The sequence below is a fragment of the Meleagris gallopavo genome, chromosome 10 (assembly GCF_905368555.1).
Source record: "Meleagris gallopavo chromosome 10, MGAL_WU_HG_1.1, whole genome shotgun sequence".
Lineage (NCBI taxonomy): Eukaryota > Metazoa > Chordata > Aves > Galliformes > Phasianidae > Meleagris > Meleagris gallopavo.
The window spans coordinates 21,918,392-21,933,114 of record NC_139413.1 but is presented as its reverse complement, the minus strand read 5'-3'; positions in this window follow the sequence as shown (position 1 = coordinate 21,933,114).

Here is a 14,723-nt window from a genome sequence, read left to right as displayed (position 1 = left end):
ACAAATCACTTTTGTTTCTGCCCAGCAGCATCTTACCTCGTCCATCAGCCCAGGCTACTCCCCCTGACTTGACTGCAACATGCCTGGAAACTTCCAGCCAGAGTATTTTTACTTTGTGGGTCAGGTTTCTTCTTGAGGTATTTGGCTGTTTCAAAAAAAAAAACAAAAAAATAAAACAACCCACCACATTTGTTCTGTTTTATGTCCTAAAGTGGCCTGAATCAGAATAGCATCTTCCAGCATCCCAGCCCTTCTCCTAGTGTTGTCCTGCAGCACTGCTCCCTTTCCTAAAATTCTTAGGGTAAGACAGCAGTGTGTGCCAGGCTGCTCTGTCCTGAGGGATTAGAAAAGTTTCTGGGTTGTTTTGTTTTGTTTTTCTCACAGTATTAGGAAGTTCTTTTTGTTGTTGTTTTTGTTTGGGGTTTTGCTTGGTTTGTTTTTTTCTTTTCTTTTCTTTTCTTTTCTTTTCTTTTCTTTTCTTTTCTTTTTCTTTTCTTTTCTTTTCTTTTCTTTTCTTTTCTTTCTTTTCTTTTCTTTTCTTTTCTTTTCTTTTCTTTTCTTTTCTTTTCTTTTCTTTTCTTTTCTTTTCTTTTCTTTTCTTTTCTTTTCTTTTCTTTTCTTTTTTCATTGTAACAGGACATTTTGCTTTAAGCTTTCTGTATCTTTGGTGCAATCCTAAGGTTAAGAACTACATTAAAAACAAAAAAAAATGTATTTTTCCACCATTCACTTTCAGAAGAACTAAGAAGAGCCGAGTTTAATTTGCAAGCCTTCAAGAGGTCAAGAAAAATCTATTCCTTGTATACAAGCTAATACTCCTGCTGTAAATTCAGACGTGTTCATGACCACAACAAAGCCCTTGAATGGTTGAGGAAGATCATTACAGGATTTTCCTTGTTATTACAGCCCAGCAGAGAAAGCAGTTTCAGCCCAGCTGACAGAAGTTTCCATCTAGCAGACTCTGCAGATGGGTCACAGGCTTCCAAGAACCGTATCAGTTAGATATGAATTGGATTAAAGATAATCTGCAATGTGAAATCTTGTTAGAAAAGCCTTCGAGTCTCCATTGCTTCCAGAGCTGAAACTCTCCCGGATTGAAGAAAGGCAGCTGATGTTTGTTTTGACAGCTGTGACGAGTGAGAGGTGTGTGTGTGCGTGCCAGGGAACAACACATATGGTGACCATGTGACACGACTCACAACCAGATGAAAGAAAATCGTCTAATATCTCCAGCAGCGTGGTTTGAATTCCACTCCAACCAAATTGGTGGGCGTGACAAATGCCAGCTAGTCTCTTTTCCCTACACTGATTTAGAAGGCAAAGTACTCCATTTGATCACCTGCATGCTGTGGTTTTCATCTACTCCTAAAATTTTCAGACACCAAATAGGAAAAAGCTGCTGGTTGTTAAATCATCTCATTGCTTCTCCGGTTCAAGTTTCTCACCCTTGCTTCTCCTCTGTAAAAAGTGCTTTTTCCTTCTGAAGCTAACGCAACTGTGGCAGCTCTGGGAAAAGAAGCTTTGTGTGACTGTAGAAGAGCAGAGTGGTGTAGCAGCAGAAAACCCATCCCCAGCCAGCAGGGAACAGGACAAAAGCCCATACCCGAGCAGAGGGAATCTGGCAGGTTCAGAAAGTAACTGGACAAATTCATCTGCAGCCCTCAACCAAAATGTGACTTCTACTCAAAGGGCTTGCAAGGGAAAGAACTGTTCATGCTAGCAGTTTCTTCTGCACTGCCATTAATTTTGAGTAACAGCAAGCTTAGGTGTCTCACTTCTTCTCCTTCACCACTGCCATCAGAGATTGGGCTTCATTAGCATCTGATGCAGAACATCAGGTTGGCTGGATCCTCTTTTAATTAATACCTATCACAGTCTTATTTTAACAATGGCACTGATGGCTGCTTCTTGCCCATACAAAACTCCAAATTTTACCGTGTCTGAAGGAAAATGGTCCCTGGAATCTGTGAATGACACCAGTGCTGAAATGCATCAATATAAATAGCACACACTTGTTACCTTTGTCTCAGGACTATTATAATACAGAGGAATCATTGGTTTGCTTATTCCTTTTCCTCATCTGCTTACAACAGGTGACAAAAGCTGTGTACTGTTTCATGCTGGTTGGGAATGAGAGGGTAATCCTAGGGGCTGTTCCAATGCAGTGGGAATTTGGTGGCAGTGTTCTAAACAGATTTCTGTGGCTTTGGACAGATCCATTTCCCTTTCACACTCATGTCTGTCTGGTTTACTCAGGCATCGCTGAGCTTCCTGAAAAGAAGTGGCTGATCAAGGTCTGTGTCCAGCCTGTACATAAAAAGATTTGACACTGTTCAACACCTCCTGGTTCTGCAGTAACGTAACTGGCATTTTTCACTCCACTAAGTTATAAAATCGGTGAGATTCAATCTGTAGCTTCACATCCAAAGCTGAGGTGAAGCTTCACTGCTTTTCCGTGTTGTTCCATCTGGACTAGCTGGCAGTACCAGGGCGTTGTAAGGACTGTTTTGCTTCCCAGTCCATTAGTGTAAAACAGTTTAACTATCAAACACTTCTCTGTCCAAATAGTCCATGAAAAGATCTTAGTGAAAACCAGGAGCAGCTTATGGAGTCACTGCAGAGCAACTTTCCCAGTTGTGTGCATCCCAAACCATTCCAGGAAGAAATCTCAACAGAAGGGGAAGTGTATTTAAGTGATAGAATATATTAGTCTGAACATGCTAAAAAAAAAAAAAAAAAAAAAAAAAAAAAACCCTCGTGTTTTCCAAAACTTTAACATGTGGGACATCAAAAGAAAAATGGTTTTGTGATATATCCAGCAGCTAATGCTCTTTCCTTGCTCTTAATGGAACCTGTCCACACAGAAATCACATGAGATTTCGCTTATGTTCTGATGCTGAATTATTAAATGAGCAGAAAACCACAGATAATACATGTTTAGTTAAATGAAAAATTACTTACAGTGGTCTTAAGCCTTTTCCCTAACCATTTTAAATAGATAGCACCAGAAATTTATTCATTCAAAACTGCACACAAGCCTTGCACTAAATCTACTGGAGAATAATCACACCTTTAATTCAATCAGCTTAGTGTTGATTACAGACCAATGACTGCTAAGTGGCTGCAAATAGCCTATAGTTTTGTCAAAAATACCTTGTCCTCTTCTGTAGTGAGCTTTCCTAGAAAACAAGAGTAGACTGAATAGTAACTCAAAGAAAGATACTGCAATGCTCACTGCTTTTCTGATTGTACTAAAAGTCCCTTCCACAACTGGCTGCTGAACATCACTTTAACAAGGTATTCTTAAGAAATAAAGACTGGAATGGGAGGTAGATGGGAGGAGAGGGAGGGAATTACTTATGACTCAACTATTTCCTTGCTACAATTTATTAGATTTTAAATGTGGTCATGTTGTACCCATCAGCCTCTCTGCTTCTATGGAGTCAGTGCCAGAATGATGACAAATGAGATTTTTCTGTTCACTACAAGTTTTATCTGAATTATCTACCATGTTAAAGGTTATGGGTGTAACACTTCATTTTTCTCTGTACCACAGATACACTGAAAGTGGATGCCAGATCATGAACTATTTCACAGGCCTGCTGTCATGAACTCATGAAAAAAAGAAAGAAAGAAAGAAAGAAAAAAAAGTAATGCACAATTAGCCTTATCTTCAAGAGTTCCCAAGGATGAAGTCCAGTCTACACTGATTTATCTGATCTTTCTTGTAAACCAGAATGAAAATAGTGTTGGGGCACAGTATTCATCCTACGTGATTGTCACAGAACAAAAGCAGTTGGACAAGAACAGATAACAGAACCTGTGGAACTAGAGCCTTATGTCTCAAAACAGCTGTCCTTTGAAGCAAATTGTCTTCATCTAAATAATGACTTGGTAAATACAAATCACATTGTGATAGACAGCAGATCCTTACAGGAGAGGAATCTCTGGCACCCAATTAGAGGCAAAGCTCTAGGGAGAACTTTTCTTTGTGCAGCTCTTCTTGACCCTAAGTTAGCTCTGGAATGACCATGATGGGACAAAGCCCAGCACATGTCTTCCTCTCACAGATGGTAGTGGTTTTGTCGAAGTTTGGAGTTACAAGAGAACTCCAAAGGGTTGAGAAAGCACGTTGAGAACATGTGAAATGTGGGATTATCCCAGATGGTGCACTTTAGCTTCAGTTGGCAAAACCATGACCCGAGTCACCTTGTGAGATAGATTGCAGTGCAACTGGATGTATATTATCCGTATTATTGGCCTAATATTTCAAGCTGATCTTCTGCTTACAGTTCACGTCAACACATAGACTGGCTTATTCAACCCCTTGAAAACATCTTGCAGAGATAAAACACATGTGTATATACTATAATCTTTGGTTAGTCAGTATCTTCTTTTGTGAAACAGTGACGTTTATGGAAGGGACTGATAATTTTCAGATGTTTTGTTTAATTCAACTGAGCAGTTAGACAGATACTAACAACACAAGAACATTCCTGAACTTTTTAGTGTCAGAATCTCTTCATCACCCTGGACCAGTCACTGATGTGGTCCTGTGAACAACATTTCCACTTCAAGATTCATTGTCATAAATTGAAACTTGTATGTGAATGCGGTTTTAAAACCTTCTGTCCCTCTGAGGAGCTTGTGGGACTTGTAATTAAGTGGGATGTCATTTTTTTTTGACCTAAGCATTACTCTCCCCAAACTTTTTATTTTAATAGATGGAAACTTGAAGTAGAGACAGGGGCTGTGGAAGATGCAAAGCAATGAATTAGAGCAGAAAGAAAAACTGGAGACACAGTCATTTGAACATACACCAGTTACATGCACAGCCTGGTGAATAAAAGCTTCCAGCCCACTGTAATACAACACCTGAAAAACCACTTGATATCCCAGAAGCTGGCCCCAGTATGTAACAGGAGATTGCTTGTAAATTTAGAAAAGAAATAGCCATGCTACTGAACTACCGTGGGAAATTTGCCAGGATATCACCTTAAGAAAGGCAGCCCTGGCTACTGGGACTGTGGTTGCCTCTCATTAAATGCATGAACAGCTTCTGGAATAAAACATTTCTGTGTAGGATTACTCTGGCAGACAAGAACTAAGGAGTCAGAGAGGATAAGCCCTGCTCTCAGCTAGAAGGAACCTGAACGCCATTTTCTGGCCCTGCTCTCCCTGCTGCTGTTTGGAAAGGATCTCCCAGGCTTTCCCTTATGGGACACAGTGTTGGAAAACACATATTTTGTCCACAGCTCTTTCTTGTGCAGCTTAAGCATGATTGCAAATAAAACACATGGAAGACATTAGCAAATACATTACTGGAGAAAGAGAACGTATGAGAATATTTTGCTTTTCCAATATGATGGCAAGCATGCACACTGGTTTAAATATTATGGATTTGCTGATTTCATAGAATCATAGGAACATAGAATCTTTGGGATTAGAAGGGAACTTTTAAGGTCATCTAGTCCAACACCTCTGCAATGAACAGGGACAACTACAGCTAGATCAAGCTGGTCAGAGCCTGCTCCAGCCTGACCTTCAATTTCTCCAGGGAGAGGGCATCCACCACCTCTCTAGGTGCCACCTAGACAGGGCATTCACCACCTCTATTCCAGTGCCTCACCACTCATCTGTAAAAAACTTCTTATGTCCAATCTAAATCTCTCCTCTTTCAGTTTGAAGCCATTTCCCTTTCTCCTATCACAACAGGTCCTGCTAAATAGTCTGTTCCCTTCCTTCTTACATCTCCCCGTTAGATACTGAACAGCCATTCTCAGGTCTCCCTGGAGCCTTCTCTTCTCCAGGCTGAAAAGCCCCAGCTTTCAGTCTGTCCTCGCAGGGAAGGTGTTCCATCCTTTGGATCATCTTTGTGGCCCTTCTCTGAATGCACTCCAACAGGTCCACATCCCTCCTGCACTGAGGACTCCACATCTGCACGCAATACTCCAAATACTACAGCTACCCTCCAGTACAGGGTAGAGGGGCAGGATCAGCTCCCTCAATCTGCTGGCCACACTTCTTTTCATGCAGCTCAGGATACTGTTGCTTTCTGGGCTGTGAGGGCACTTTGCTGGCTCATGTCCAGCTTGCAATCTGTAAGTATTCCCCAGTTCTTTTTGGCAGGACTGTGCTCCATCCTTACATCCCCCAGCTTGTACTGATAGCAGGGGCTGCTACAACCCAGGTGCAAGACCCTGTTCTTGGATTTATTGAACCTCATGGGGTTCACCTGGGCCCACTGCTTGAGCCTGTCTAGGTCTGTCAAGATGGCATCCCATCCCTCAGGTGTATCCACCACCCGACACAGCTTGGCATCATCCACAAACCTGCTGAGGGTGTAGTGTGCTCAATCCCACTGTTAATGTCATTAATGAAGATGTTGAAGAGCACTGGTCCCAGTGACCAGTCAGGTCACTCCTGAGAGATACCACTTGCCACTGATCTCCATCCGGACATTGAGCCATTGACCACTACTTTCTGCAATTTCAAAAGACTGATACAAATGAAAATATTCAGGTGACATCCAAACACCTCAGTCCTGCTGGTGACAGTCCATACTTTCACATGGAATAAGAGAGTAAGGATGGAAGGCTTTCACTGCTGAACAGTCCACTAAGATCAACCACTCTTCCCAATTGTACCTAATTACAGTAGACAACTTCTTTGATTTCAGGGCCAGGAAACGACATCTAGTGCAGGCTCAGGATGTTGCTGGCTGAGATTAGAGTGTGCAAATCTTCGTATGTAAACTTTGTTTTGATGAATGTCCTATTTTTTTTTTTAAGGGATTGAAGCAGACATTGTCATTGCTTAGCAGTCAGATTGTCAAAATATCCCTTTTGCTCTTTTCACCTAAAAAGCTGAGTCAGATTGATAGTGGTGCTTAAATACTTAGAGATGATGAAGAACAGCAAGAGTCGTATCTGCCTCTTGCAGCTGTAGACAGCTACAGAAAAAATAAAATACCAAAAATGGAAGATACTTAACTGCACTTTTTTCAGCAAGATGAAATGTGCACTTATATCTGTGACTTCCCTGAGCTATTTTGGATGTGTGTTTTTTTTTTTTTTTTTAAGGATGGAATAAACTGCACTCTAAAAGGTCCATTTCTCTCAGTCCAGTGATGTTTTTCAGAAGCACTTAGACCTTTATCTGCTATTGTAATTGAATTCTTGATCTGTATGAGGACTACCTGTATGACGTTTTGTCTTTGTTCTTCGCGTGAAGACTGAGGTCTCTACTACCAATATCACTTCTTTATGGTGCTTCACGACTTGGCTAATATTTGTTACAGATTAACACGTGCAGGTTTGGGAGGATCGATGATGCAGATTCCTCGAGAGTCCTGACTATTTTGAAAGAAACACACATGAACTTTTAAACCTTATGGCCTTCACATATATCGACGGAAATACAATTTCTTCAGTTAGCTATCAGTGACTCAGTCTGGCTTCTTCATTTTCTGGAGTTGTACAGGAAAATGGAGAAAAAGAGGAATAATCCATTGAACTAATTTAATTGCAAAGACAAAATAAGATACAGAGCTGGAAAGCTGATAAATGGATGGAAAAGTCAGTTCTCAGTTGTTTTCAGACACTTTCCTCTCTCTCCTGAAGGTTATTTCTTTCTGTACAGCCTTTGATCTAAAGTCCTGTGCAACATTAGAAAGGGAGAAAGAATATTTGCAGGCTGTCTTACTGTCTCCTTGTAGGAAGGAGAGAGTTTAATAAAATGGTGCAATTATACTGACAGAGTCAGAAGTGCACTGTATTAATTCTTCAAATCTAGACGCTGATCTTGAACACTGTCTGGAAAGGCATTCATCAGCATGGCTGAAAATATTTGCATCTGCATAGTGTAGCAAAACCTGAATGAAGGCTTATGTGTATACAGTATAAAAAAGATGGTCAAGTTCTAATTGTGGGGTGGAAAGATATTTTCATGAATTAAAACAAAAATGTGTCATATTTAATGTAGAAGAAGTGAACGCTGCAGAGCAGCTAATGATTTTGAGGCTAATATAAAATTGTAGTATTCTACTCCAGAAGGTATTACCCAATACCTACTGATGAGCAGATGAGTTTGTGGCATAATAATCATTCCCCCTTGCTCTCCTCTTTATCACATTGTCACTTTAAGGAAAGATAGAAGGTGAAAAAAAAAAAAAAAAAAGAGGCTATTAGACTATTGTACAACTGGAAGTGTCTGACAGCAATGGTAAATGGCTACTTTTCTCTTTGTTTTAGGATTGTAATCCCATAGATTCTTTCCAATCTTGGCTGAACCTGGAAGTATTATGATGTGTTCATAGACTTTAAATTTTCTGAGTGCTGTCATTGTGCTAGGGAGGACACTCCCATAAAACTATAGGTCACAGAACCATAGAACCACAGAATAGCCTGAGTTGGAAAGGACCCATGAGAAATGTGGTAACGTCATAGAATCATAGAATGGACTAGGTTGAAAGGGACCTCAAAGATTATCTAGGGGACCTTAAAGATCATCTAGATTATGTGACTTGTTTTCCTTCAAAGCTGTAATACCTGTAAAATCTTTGATAATAGACTGACAGACTGAAGCTGGTGCCTCTTATGATGAGAAAACAAAGAAAGTTTATTTCATCAGCTGTATCCGCTTTATCTCTTGAGCAGAGACACACTACCTTTATCATGTGGCACCTAAAGAGTTAGCTTTTCTCCAGAACACTGGGTTTTGAGGCTTCCAGTAATGCAAACACAAATTGCAGTGTGGGTGAAATCTCTGTTGTGGGTCATCACAGCTATGGCAGAGTTCCCCCTGCTTCAGTTTCCCATGAAATACATGTATTTCATGGGAAGTCAATGGGAGGCATTTCTTAGCTTGCCTCTCCAAGTCACATTTTTATGTGCAGCTAAGATGAGCTGATTTAATTATTCTTGAAGGCTTTCCAGAGCTGGATCTTTTCTGAACGTCCAACAACAGGAGAAGAACCTTTCTTCACCAGGTCACTTTGTTATGATCCAGACAAGCTGGCCTCTGTGTTCAGCAGCACAGGCAGAAAAGCAATACATGCCAAGTGGGAGGAGTATGGACACTAGCATATTCTGGTCACATTCTTGAAAATTGTTTAGAGGTATCTCATGAGGCTCAATAGTTGTGCAATATACTTGGATTTCAACCAAATGATAAGATCCTGGCTTCTGGTTTGGAGTCCATGGAATGCAGTAGACGAATCTGCTGAACTACACAGAAATGTCCATCAAATCCAAGACACAGAAACACAGTCCCAAGAGCTTCTCCAGTCCTTTGCATTTTGAGAGATTAGTCAGGACTTCTCTGCTTTCCAGGAGGTCCTGATCTTTTGTGTACTTCAGCTTCCTTTCCTTGTTCACATTTGTGCTAAATGACTGCAAGGAGATTGGTCTTCTACTCATGAGAGGACTATGACTAGAACCTGGTTCTGAGGTCTTATTGCCAGTAAGAGTGTCAAAGTCTGAAAATTCTATCCATGCTAGCATTTGGGGTGCAACACTATTTTACATGTCAGCACTGGGAACACAGAGCAGAGATTCAGCCCAAATAGCTCCAGAGGCAGTAGACAACCCCACAGGCACACAAACAATTGGCAGTGCTTTATGGAAACCAGGAGAAAGGCTTGGCTCACCTACATGTGTTGTTTTGTCTTGGAAACAGATTAAAAAGTCCCTTCCCTTCAGGAAATCCACAAAGACAGCTCGTCAGTGTATGATTAGAGGATTCACAGCACTTTCCCTTCCTTCTCAAAAAACCAACACATAGAAACCTAAATACATCTCCATGTTGCTGCAAATCTCCTGATGACTCAAACTAACAACTCAAATTCATTGCAAGAGTAGACCTATTTTCCTTAGAGAGCACAGTAACAAGCATGGCACCTTTTTCATTCATTAAGCAGTACCTTTGGGGTACATCACTTTTCCCAAGGTTCACATCCAAGCAGCTCTGGTCTCCTTGCAATATGTGACCTCTCTCCCCCAGCATCTCTGTACTCCTAAGAAGTACTGAAAGGAGACATAATGGCATGAGCTAAGTGATAGCTGCTGGCAAGCCCCAGTGGCAGCCAAAGTAGCAGTTTCATCTCTATTATTCACTTATCTACCCTGGAAAACATTTCTGGTGTAGTTACAATTAGTGTTATCACAGTGGCAAACTCTCTTCAGCATGAGCATAACTATCAACTTCTACTCTGAAAGAAATAACTCCCCACCCAGACCTGGTAAAAGCTTTCTGATAGTCCTGTCTCAGGACAAGGATGGTATCCAGTGAGTCAAGCTGCTTCTGTGATGGAAGCAGTCCAAATGCAGCTTTCCATGTGAGCTCCTGGGTAATCCAAATTCTGAGCTGTAGCAGGAAATGAGCCAGCAGGGACAGCTGAGTCTGGAAAAGACAGGCTACTTCAAGATGCTCCCCAGTGGGGTTCTGCAGGGAGCCACTGTTTCTCGCTCAGAAGCAAACCTATTTTCTGAGAGATCTACTTTGAGTCTTGTTGCTCTTGGCTTCATGAAGACTTTGCTGTAAGGCAGACAGGGTTAGGAAAGTCAGCCATTCCCTCAAAGAAGACTTTTGCTAGTCTAGAAATATCTTTAGAAGTGAAATCACATTCTTAACTTATGCTGGCAAGTGATTAGAGTAGGCCCAGCATGAGGCTGCCAGTGCCAATATGTCACAGTAAATATGAAAAATGTGGGTAGATTTTATTTCTTTAACAATGCATTGCAACTCATGGGTCATGTGTCTGTCAGACTTCAGCATTTGAATCTGCATCACGGACATCTGAGCAGCCACTGGCTGACATTCAGTACCGCTCCTCTGAGCTCACTAACACTCTCTGCCTGTCCTGCTGAACTTTCTGTGGCCACGCCATCCATTACAGTTTCCCAGAGGGACGGGAAATCAATGCTGGTATCAAGTAAATGCAAATTCTGAGTCAGCCACATGGGGCAAAGGACTCACAGCTTCCAAATATGGTATCAGACACAACGTGGAAGCTAAGAATTGTGGTTAACACAGCTCTGAAAATTTCTGGGCATTCTACCCAACACAGCAGGAGCGTCTTCAGATGAATGCTCTGGGCTCCTGACACTGTGTGTATAAATTTTCAAGTGGGTTTTACTGTCTCCTTTCTCCAGAGGAAACGAGGGCCATGATAGACACAGCACACACACTCACACAAAATCAGTTACAGAAACACACACAGACAGAAGTCCCTAAGATCAGCTTGTTGATGTAAACCATAATAGAAAACACACTTTGGCTTGCAGAAGATTCTCTGGAGAATTGCAAGAAAATAAGTATGCACACTTTCTCTCTACTATTTTTAAACCTCAGTTTCAAATGAATCCTCAAGCTCACCTAAGCTCACAGGCTCCAGCTTTGGCAGATGAGATGTTTAACTGATTGGGAAGAACAAAGAAGAGTGGAATATGGCAGCAGTGAAATATTGGTATTCCATTGTCTTGTCTTCTGAATTGCTCAGTGTCTGTGGTAGGACACTGTGCTTGTGGACAAGCCATCTAGTGGGAGTCCTTAGATTTAGGAGGATCTGTCAGGTTTCTGATTTCTCCATGCTTCCTCTTGGGATGAAGAAAGAATGAAAGATGAAGAAGATGTCAATGACCCATGGATGCTTTGTGCAAAAATGTAGCTTTCTGCTTGTAATACGCATGGAAAAGTCTAGCTGCAGAGGGCAGAGGTAAGATTTGAAAATGACACCTGCCATCTCTGTTATACTGCTAACCCCTTCCCTTCTCTCTTGGGATCCTTATTTTGTTATTCCTGGGGTTAACAAGAAAGGGATATTGTCAGTATAAAATAAAATTAAATAACAGTGATAATCCCCATTCTTACCAATTCAGGTATTCCAGACTGCCTACCTTTCTCACCTGCCTTTTTCAAAACAAATCCAGAAGGTGTAAAACATACTCTTGGTGTTGTAAAACCCTAATTTTGAGGACAGCACTAGCAAATCTCTTTTGAACTAGTTCAGGCATCATATGGATAATTGGCCTTTGCCATTCTGCGTCAATTCAAATCAGTACAAATGCCTGTGGAAAAATTGGGAGAAGTGACTCTTCTAAGAGTCACTGATCTCACACAATGCTTACAGCCACCACCACCATCACAGTGGGAATTAGTGATGAAATATGGATTCAAAATGGAATCTTCCTAAGTATCATGAAGAGTCCTTCCTTGTGACGAACCTGATGCAACTACCATAAAAGCTTTTAAAAAGGCATGAAAATTCCAACGTTCTTTAAAACTACAAAAGGCAATTTTTTGGATTTCAGATTCAGATCAAAAAGATTACTCTGTGATTTAAACACATTGCATTTTTGCAGCCAGCAGTCAAGACATTAAAAAAAGAACATTTCTGTCCTTAATGTCTGTGAATTTACCATCTGCAGAGAGTAAAAGTCTCAGCTGCTTTTCACAGTTCACATACCAATGGCCTGGTTCTGCCTTGAGCTAAATTCCATTGGATTTCTACCACTATCCAGTGAGGACAATACTGTTCCCTAAATATCTATCCAATGTGTGAAAAAGGCAGTCAAAAATGTACTCAGTAGAAGTCTCCCCTCTCCCTCCAGTGCTAAATATTTAACTATTACCACATAGTGAAGACTGGCTAAATCTATAAAGTTTGGATTTAGTAAAGCTTCCCTTCACTATAAAAATATTAGATTTTTTTCCCTTCCCAAGCTTCATAAAATTTGTATAAAATCGTTAGTCTGGAGTTTCAAAATCATAATCTTTAACATTTTTAATTTCCTTCCAGCAGGTGGAGGTAGATGTGTGCTGGATTTCCTTTGGGAAAACAAGCGAGACAGATAGTTCATAAAGCAAGTCCACATGCACCTAAACAACTGCTTGCAATATTTGATGTATGATCTAGTGTTTCCCTTTATTTACCACTCACTTTTGAATCATTCTCAACACAACAGAGGGAATGAAGAGGAGAAAGACTTTTGTGTTTGGAATGTGAAAGTATCTTCTTTTCCTTGAATACTTGGGAAATTCTGCATGGATACAATTAAAAACTCATCATAAAGTTGAAAAAGTTCATATTGTCCTTAATTTGTTGTCTCTAATTTTCAGCTTTTTCAACACAATCTCAATTTGGAGATCCAAAGCCAGCATTCTGGACAATGTTTTTCTCTGTCTTCAGTCTCACAAACAGGCCAAATGTTTGAGGTAACAAGAGTTTGATCACATCTGGAAATCCCATAAGAACCTCCTTCTTTATAGGCTACCTCTCTTTGCCTTACCATTTTCTATAAATACTTGTCAGAAGGATAAGTTTCAGGAGATATTTTCCATGTGGTTTCGCTCAGTCAGTCTGTTCTCAGGTCATCTCCATGAAATTATTGGTGTCCGGACAAATATGAGAGAAGGGTCAGAAACCTTGTAGTTCTCAGGGGAGTTTTCTCCCTACGGGCTTCACTGAGTATGGGAGAGCCTCTCTCCACTAATAACTCAGATGCTCAGCTCCAAATATTTCTATCCCATTTGATCAGATAATGATCTTTTAAAAATTATAACTGTCATTGCAATGGAGAATAGTGGAAGCTGAAAACTCAAATTCCTGAAGGATTTGTGCTCCAACTTGATGGAATTCCTGGCTTGTCAAAGGGATTAGCATGAGCCTAACAAGGCTCATCCGCATCTTCTCATTTGAGTCCATTTGGGGCAACGAGGGTTTTTCTCGTTGGGTTTCATTTGCAGCCCCCTTTTGATAAGGGCTCTCCCTGGAAAGCCTCAGTTGTCAGGGTTAATGGCTTAAGCAGTGTTGATAGATTCTGTTTATGTTGGGTGAGGGGGTTCAGGTGGCCCAGTCTAATGTAAGCTTTCCATCAACTGTAAACAGCAGCTTTTTATGTCAAAGTTGTGTTTCTGCCTTTTGACAAAGCATTAATAGATCTACTGAAAGGAAGAATCCAGAGCGATGACAGTGGGAAGAGCAAAGAGGTTTAATAGGTCATTTCCACCACAAATTCTGATAAGTTGACAAAGTGGCATGTCTTTTCTTCCAAGGCCCCACAAAGAGTTGATTCCTACCATAATCTGGCTCCTGTTCTCAACTTTGCACCAGGAGCCAGAGGGAAATTGAGACTGATATCCTCCTTTATGTTGTAGCAGAGATCTTAGAAGGCAAATGGGGAGCTGTGTAGTGTGTGATACTTCTCATCTTGGATACAGCTGCCAGAATTAGAGAAAAATCAGACATGGAGGGATTTAACTTAGATCACACAACACAGCCTCACTCGTTGCTTGTGACCCCTGTGGAGTATAAAGCTTTCCAGCAGGGTCTCACCTACCTCTGCTCTAGCAACAAAGAACCAAGCTAATACCACTTCCTGTATGTCTTTCTTTCTCAGGGTTCTTTTCCACCACTTGCAGACCTTCAGGATAAGATGAAGCTTATTTTTATAAGTATTTATTAATGTAGTCAACTGATGAACTGGCAGGAGAACAATCTGTCAGAGCAGAGAGTATGCTGAGAAATGACCAGCGGGAGGGCTGGTAACAGCCTGTAATCAGGTTTGCACCATCTGATTTTGCTTCTCTCAGGCTGATGGATTCTTGGCTCAGACCCAGTAACTTACAGAGGGTAAAGGCTGGCAGCTAATATTTTGGCGTAGGAATTAGCAGAGCTATCCCAGGATGGCATTGCAGGATGTCAGAGAACCATCAGCTGAGAG